The 6,000-nt window shown below is 39.0% G+C and overlaps 1 long non-coding RNA gene across 2 annotated transcripts in view; it reads left to right on the top strand.

Moving 5' to 3' along the window:
* Positions 1-618: 618 nt before the first annotated feature.
* Positions 619-6,000, top strand: part of LOC103180012 — a 28,252-nt gene continuing 22,870 nt past the window's right edge. For both annotated transcript variants that reach the window (XR_488051.2, XR_488050.2), the window contains exon 1: positions 619-665. This is a non-coding gene — a long non-coding RNA (uncharacterized LOC103180012). The remainder of the gene's footprint in view (positions 666-6,000) is intronic.

The following is a 6,000-nucleotide window of genomic DNA, read 5'->3' as shown; positions in this document are numbered from 1 at the left end:
GTCAGTCTGTATAAAGTGTGAACGCTGCAAAAATAATGGAACAAGCATTCGCTTTTTTTGGCTTCAATTCTGGATTGCTATCCAAGCCTTTCAGATAATCCTGAAATTAAACTTCACATTATTTAACATTCAAAACACTCTGAGCACCAGGCTGTTCCTGCTGCACCAGCACATAAGTTCATCTTTGGAAATTAGCTTCAGTAGTCAAGGGGTGAAACTAATTGAAATGCCATTCATTTGCCATATGCAAAGCAGTGCAGGATTTGAAGTGAATTGCTCGTCAATTGAATGTGCATGTGCATTCACCAGCCGTGAGGAATTAAGTTGAGCAATTGTGAAATCATATTTCAGATGAAAGCAATAGAACAGGCAAAGTCAGCTCTGGGAATCAGCTGGGAGAGGCATATATCCTGCATCAATAGATTGCACACATTTTGTATTAAATCTGACCACCTAAACCATGATTTCCTTCTCGTGAATAGAAATACATCCTGCTGCTTCGCTTCTTCTCATTGCTGTGCTATTTGCAGCACTTCACTACATTTCTTCTGAAAGCAAGCTCCTGTTTTTTCTTCTGCATGCTAATTCCGTTTAATGTATAACAGCATTTGGAACATTTGTGCTGGAAAGCGTTTTCAGTTGGATCCAAGCAGCTTCATTGCCAGGTAAAAGGAAATCCTTTATAACATTAAGACTTCAACGCTATTAGATTCAGTGTTGCGACCACAAGCCTGTGGAAGGAGACTTTTTTTAAAAAAGAAAGCAATTTTTTGCATTTTTTTTAAAAAAGGAAAATATTGAACAGTTTTATTAAATGACCATTATATAAATCTGACCTTTCTGGAAACAGCATTTGCTACATTTAAAGCTCTCTTAGTGCCAAGTAATTTTAAAAGTACGGTTGGGTCACAGGAATGCTTAAATGAGTGTGCTTTGCAAGAAGATGCGCTGTGCTACAAATACAATCAAGGAATGGCATTTGAATTTATATGCAAGTTCGCCAACACATTTCACTGTATGACGTCATACGCTGAATCACCCTTGCTTGCTTTACCACAGAGGAGACATTCAGGGCAGAATACAATGTTTAACTTTCATGTCTTTGAGTGTTGTTTTTCTTAAAACAAAGCCCTGAGCACGTTTTGCTCACAAAGCGCACAGTGAATTGACTTTACAGTATATCCTGTGATGTGCTTTGAGATGTCTCAATGGTGTGATAAGAATAAGCTGTATCAAATGCAAGGATTATGTTTATTATTATTACATCGGAGCTGAGAAAAATTAAGGGCTGACCCTTAATTGCGAAGGGCCCCGAAAGCATAAATAGTAATTAAATTATCTCCAACTGGTCGGTGAGCCAGGGAGGGGAAGAGTAAAGGGGAGTCTTATATAAAATGATAAAAGAAATTCAGATGATCGCAGAAAGAATTAAATTGTCGTTAGAAAACATTTTATTCACAAAAAGGATGGTGGGAATTTAGAATTTTTAGAGGCAATCTTTGTTGAAGTAGAACTCACAAATTATTTCAAAAGGGAATTAGACGAATGATTGTAAAAGAAGATTAAAGTGAATAGGACGTTAGGATTAGTTGGTGCACGTGGAAATAAAAAACAAAACACCGGTACATCTTTGATGGGCCGAACAGCCTGTTGCAGTTCTGTAACATTCTGCATAGCTCTATGGCTTTGTGTTAGAATTGTGCCTTACTTTTTTCCATTTGAGCATCAAGTCAATCCGATTGTATCGATTGTTATGGATTTTGTTCATACAAGATGCAGAAAGAACTGTTTTTAGTTAAATTTAACTAACAAAATAAAAGGAAGTAAAAGGGTTGCAAGTAAAACAACAGAACAACAGCTTGCATTTATATAATGTTCTTCCATGGACAGTAATAGAACATGCTAACGGGGCAGAGACTGAAAGGGAACTAGGAGTGTTAGCCGATGCACATCACGTGAAAACTGTGTGTGACAAACAGGATCCCGGACAATGTTGCTGAACTTAAAACCCTCAGTAGTCATGGTCAACCTGTACAAACCTCTGGTCAGTGCTCACTTGGAATAATGGTATTGATGGCCACATTATAAGGAGGCTACCCCAACTCTAGAGTCAGTACACATGAGAGCAGGTTTCTACAGCTTTCAAAAGAGATGTTTCAAAGATAACAACTTCTCATACGGTAACCTCTCAGGATGGTGTACAAAGACAGTGTCTGATGCTCAGTAAGGGAAAAGAGAGTGATGTGGCCTTTGAAAATCTTATAGCATGGGGGAAAGAGAGAAAATCTTAATAATAATCTTTGCATTTGATATAGTCGTTGAGATGTTTCAAAGGGCTTCACACAATATATTGTAAAGTGAGTTGACTATATATTTTGTGGGCAAAATGTGGCAGCCAAACACACATAGCAGTGTCGCACAAACAGTTCTGGATTAAGTGACCACTTTTTTTTGAGGAATTATTACCCACGGAAAGCAATCCCCCAATCGACTAACAACCAGGTTCCTATGTGCTGTTAGGTAAACAGAGTCACTCCTATGGAGCTAATCTTACAGAGTTCTCTGAAACGGTAAATGGAATTGAGAAAGTCAACCCAGAACAATATCTGCAGACATGCCAAAGACACTGAGTCAGGCGGGTAAGAATCATGATTGGAATCAGGACATGAGGAAGCTTTTTTTTACATAAAAGGTGTTTACCGACTGGTTACCAGGAAGGCGGTTTGAGGACAATTTAATAGACTCATTTAAGGAACACTTTGATGCTGTCTTGAGAAGACAATAGGTTAGGCATCATTTTTTAAAAAAAATCTTATTTAAAGATGAAATTTGTCATTTCTGGCTTCTGAGTCAGTAACTATCTGTTAGAGCTGACACATTTTCTATTCAGTGGCTCTCTGTCTTGTAGAGTTTTTGAGAATCAGAAATTTCTTATGCTCTTGAACTGTCTGCTGTCTGAGACAGGCAGTATGATGGCATTAGTGTATGATGGTACATTGCACACTGTGCCACAATACAGGGATATGGTCGTTCACATACTAAGTTGCCGCTCTGAATAATGCCAAGGCAGTGAACAAGGTCGGACTGAAAGAGTCAGCCAGGCTCAATAGTCGAACTCTTGTCTCTGAGTCACAAGGTTGTGGGTTTAAGACCACGTCCGGATTTGAATCAAATAGATGACATTTGAATGTAGTGCTGCGGGTGTGCTGTATTGTTGGAGTTGATGTCTTTAGGATGAGACGTAAAACTGAGGTCCCATTTGCCTTTTCTGGTGGACATTAAAGTTCCCATGGCACTATTCAAAAAGAGAAGTGAGTTCCTCCCGGTGTCCTGGCCAACAATCCCCCAATTAAAATTGGTCACTCACTGAGTGGCTGTTTGTGGGACATTGCTGTTCGCACCTTGCTGCCGCATTTCACCCACAAAATACACAATCACTTCACTTTACAGTATATCCTGTGAAGCACTTTGAGACGTTCTTCTAACATGATATACAAAATGCAAGGATTATCTCCACAGCACTTGCCTTCTGTAATAAGATTTATGTGAGTTAGTCCAAGGCTCCTAAACAGAGAAACTCCAATGTGTTGAATAGATCAGTTTGCTTGAGTCACTCCAGAATACTCAAATAGCTAGATCTATTTCACATGTAAAGATTATTATCATTAATATCCTGTTTTTTACTGAGTCTTGTTCTTTGTTGATGCTTTGGTATCCTTAGTATCAAAGTCTTTATCAGAATCTGTCACAGAGGGCAGAAACTCGCTGTGAAACCTTGGAGCAGACCAAACTGTAGTGCTGAAGCTTAAACTAAACAATGAAGCAAACTACCAGTCAGTTCAGATGATCTGCTTTCCCTGGATTTGTTAATGAGTATGCAGAGAGACCTTGCTTTAGGCCCCAAATTTGTCATTTTGTCTTAAAATATAATATTTTGCGGAAGAATTCTTAATTTCAGTTTATTTTGGGAAAACGTTTTTCCCTGGTTCTTAAAAATAACCCTGGCTTCCCAAACAGTTAAGAATTCTCAACAAATTTTGATGCAATCCTGCACTTTATTATAATCAATAATAATAATTCTTGCACATGATATAACACCTTATCATGTCTTTGAGACTTTCCAAAACATCTGCCATATCATAACCACCATTGATAGCTGCCTGTGGAAAATTTACAAAACAGCAGTTTTTTATGTATGCTGCTGTGCTGTGAACTATTGCAATCTGACTTTTAATTTCTTATTTTAATAATAGCCTAATTCCCTATAGGTCCAATTGTTCACAGCAGAGTCCCACACACAATTGTGGATTGAATGACCAGATTATTTTTTTTAAGTAACTCTCTCCAGAAAAGTGATCTGCCAATCAACTAACAACTGGGTTCCAATTTACTGCTAGGTAAACAGAGGGTTGTGGAATAAGGAAACTTGCCCAATGTTTCACCCTAACTGGGAGTTGAACCCAGATCCTCTCTCGAGTGCCCTTACATTAAGCTACAGGACTTCTGGAATTTGGTCTTTAAATAATAATAATCTTGCATTTGATATAGCACCTTTTCATGTCATTAAGACATCTCAAAGGGCTATACTGTAAAGTGAATTAACTGTGTATTTTGTGGGCAAAACGCAAAATATAATATTTTGCGGAAACCTTCTTAATTAAATTCTTATTTCGGAAAACCCTTTTCCCCAGTTCTTAAAAATAACCCTGGCTTCAGATAATTGGATCTAGTAAGTGATGATTTCCAATGGGAATCCTTAATAAGGCATCCAGACATCTTCCGATATCCAGAAATATGTCACTGATATACAACATCTCTGCTTTGGGAATGCACTGTGTTGGAGTGGCGTTCCCATGGGTTAATGTAACATACTTCAAGTTTGTTTATTGAGGAATGTTGGAATTGAGTTTAACCCTCTGTGGTGGTCCTGATAGTCTAATTCCTAGTAGTCTAATTTCTAATCCAAGTGGGTCTGGAATACTCTAAGAGCTGATGACGGACCAGCCAATCTGGCTTGTCAGTGAAACTTGGGATGGCAGACTTTATCACCATTCAGCATGGTGATGGGTTTCCATATGGGTCAGGTTCACCAAAAAAAGATTATTAAGTAATTCCTTTAAAAGATCATAGAATCATAGAATCGTACAGCACAAAAAGAGGCCATTCGGCCCATCGAGTCTGTGCCGGCTCTTTGTAAAAAGCAATGCAATGTCAATCCCACTTCCCAGCCCTCTCCCCATAACCCTGCAAACCCGTCCTCCTCAAATACCCATCCACCGCGTTTTTAAAAGTAGTTATCGAATCTGCCTCCACCACCCTTTCAGGCAATGCATTCCAGATTTGAACAACTCGCTGCGTGAAAAAATTTCTTCTCACCTCCCCTCTGCTTCTTTTAGAAACTATTTTAAATCTGTGGCCTTGAGTCACCGACACATCCATCAGTGGAAACAATTTTTCCCTTTCTAACCTATCAAATCCCCTCATGATTTTGAAGACCTCTATTAGGTCTCCTCGTAACCTTCTCTGCTCCAATGAGAATAATCTTAGCCTCTCTAGCCTTTCCTCATAATCAAGGTCCCTCATTCCTGGTACCATTCTTGTAAATCTCCTCTGCACCCTTTCCAATGCCTTAACATCCTTCCTATAGTGTGGTGTCCAGAACTGGGCGCAGTATTCTAACTGAGGCCTAACCAGTGTTTTATATAGGTTAATCATAACCTCCTGACTCTTGCACTCTATGCCCCTATTTATAAAGCCTAGTATCCCATAAGTCCGTTTTATAGCTTTATCTGCCACCTTCAAGGATTCATTTACTCGAACCCCCAGGTCTCTCTGTTCCTTCACCCCCCCTTAAGATTGTAATACCAGCCTATATTGCCTCCCCTCATTCTTTCTTCCAAAATGCATTACCTCGCATTTCTCCACATTGAAATTTATCTGCTATGTGTCTGCCCATTTTACCATTCTGTCTTTGTCTTCCTGCAGTTGGCTGCTATCCTT

This window comes from Callorhinchus milii, unplaced genomic scaffold (assembly GCF_018977255.1).
Source record: "Callorhinchus milii isolate IMCB2004 unplaced genomic scaffold, IMCB_Cmil_1.0 Scaffold5, whole genome shotgun sequence".
NCBI lineage: Eukaryota > Metazoa > Chordata > Chondrichthyes > Chimaeriformes > Callorhinchidae > Callorhinchus > Callorhinchus milii.
The sequence above is the reverse complement of the archived record's forward strand: the minus strand, read 5'-3'. Positions and strand labels throughout refer to the sequence as shown.